The following is a 1,905-nucleotide window of genomic DNA, read 5'->3' as shown; positions in this document are numbered from 1 at the left end:
TAAACTATACAAATTGATTTTCTTCACCAAAATAACAGCAATATTTTCTGTATTATTCCTAGATAAACTACAGAACACTTATTTTTGTAGGTTTTCTAGGTTTTGCTTGTAAATCAAGATGAGGCAGTAGATACAGTCATGGAAGAAGACAGAAGAAAACAGACAAATCAGCTGTCAGTATCCGTGGCCTCTGATCTTGCCTTGACCACGAAACAGAAGTGTCCAACATATACCTGCCAAGAATCTTATGAAGATGTAGGCTCAGTAAAAGACTGTAAACAGCAACAACAAGATGTGGAACAACAATGGCAGGCTCTTCCATTCAAACTTTAAATATAACTTGTTCCTTTAACTTCATTTGGTAAAGACAACATTTACACTGAAATCTTTGTTTGGCGAGTTCACGTTTCTCAAAAATATGGAACGCTTCACGAATTTCTGTGTCATCCTTGTGCAGGGGCCATGCTAATCTTCTCTGTATCATTCCAATTTTAGCATATGTGCTGCTGAAGCGAGCACAGTGTTTGCTGTCTTACGATGGTCTGGAACCAAACCCGCAATATCTCCAAAGGTATGCCTGTTTTTAGGAATAAATTTGCAAAAAAATGCATAATCTCTTTCATGAAAATAACAAGACACTGCTGAGAGAAATGAAGATTTAAATGAAGGAGCAGAAAAAAATCCATGTTCATAGATTGGAAAGTAATATTGTTCACATGTCTTTTGTCCTGACATTGATCTATAGATTCAATGAATTGCATGGTGTGACTTGTCAAGCGGATTCTAAAATTTATTTGGAAATGAAAAGGACCTAGAATAGCAAAAAGCTATTTGAAAGAGAAGAATACAACTGCAGGACTTATGCCCACTTGATTTAAAGACTTACCATAAAGCTACACTAATCAAGACAGAGTGAGTTTGCTAAGACAATAGACAATACAATCAACAATACAAAATAGGGAGTACAGAAATAGACCTACCTGTATATAATGAATTGACTCTCAAAAATGATGTCAAATCTACTAAATGGAGAAAGAAAATCTTTTCTATAAATAGATAATATTGCAACAATTAGATTAATATATGAAAAAACAATTAAGGTCAAGTCCTACCTCACACCATACAAAAAATTAACTTAAGTTGAAAATAGCCCTAAACTTTAAAGCAAACTCTATAAAATTTCTCAAAGAAGACATAAAGAATATCTTAATGATGTGGGGGCTAGGCAAAGAGTACTTATAGACACAGAAAGTATTAACCATAAAAATTTAAAAAATGGATAAATTAGACTTCATCACAATTTAATATTTCTACTCATCAAGAAATACTAGGAAGATAATGAAAATATGTTCTCACATTCTGGGTAGAAATTTTAGATAGATAGATAGATGATAGATAGATAAATAGATGATAGATAGATAGATAGATATTTCATCTATCTCTCTGACAAAGACTTGTATCCAGAATTTATAAAGAACTCTGACAACTTAATAATAAAAAGTCACATATAGCTATAGAATATCTATACCCATAATAGAAGTACTATATAATTACCACAATGGTGCTACTGTTTTATAAAGTGTTGAAATACTAACAGACAGAGGCAGCTGAAAAACTAGAGGGCTATTGTAGCTATTTGAATGCCTGAAGTTATAGGTACTTTCCTCCAATTATTTTTAAAATGTGAATGATGTCCCCAAGGATATTAGGAGTATCACAGTGAAATATTTAAAAAAAAGGACCACAATCCCTCCAAGTAAAATTCCAAATTAGCCAGGAGTGAAAGGGTAGAAAGGCCTCTGAATGGAGAGCTGAGATAACTGCGTTTCAGGACCAGCAACACTACTTTTCTACTGTGTGAGTTTGACCAAACCAAAGCCTCACTAAGCCTCATTTTCCTTTTGT

The 1,905-nt window shown here is 33.3% G+C and overlaps 1 non-coding gene across 1 annotated transcript; it reads right to left on the bottom strand.

Annotated features, from left to right (window-relative positions):
* Window positions 1–412: 412 nt before the first annotated feature.
* Window positions 413–519, bottom strand: LOC115853268 (U6 spliceosomal RNA). Its single transcript, XR_004039495.1, has one exon. It is a non-coding gene; the product is annotated as a U6 spliceosomal RNA (small nuclear RNA).
* Between the last annotated feature and the right edge of the window lie 1,386 nt (window positions 520–1,905).

This window comes from Globicephala melas, chromosome 3 (genome assembly GCF_963455315.2).
Source record: "Globicephala melas chromosome 3, mGloMel1.2, whole genome shotgun sequence".
In the NCBI taxonomy this organism is placed as follows: domain Eukaryota; kingdom Metazoa; phylum Chordata; class Mammalia; order Artiodactyla; family Delphinidae; genus Globicephala; species Globicephala melas.
This window is presented reverse-complemented; position numbering and strand designations above follow the sequence as displayed.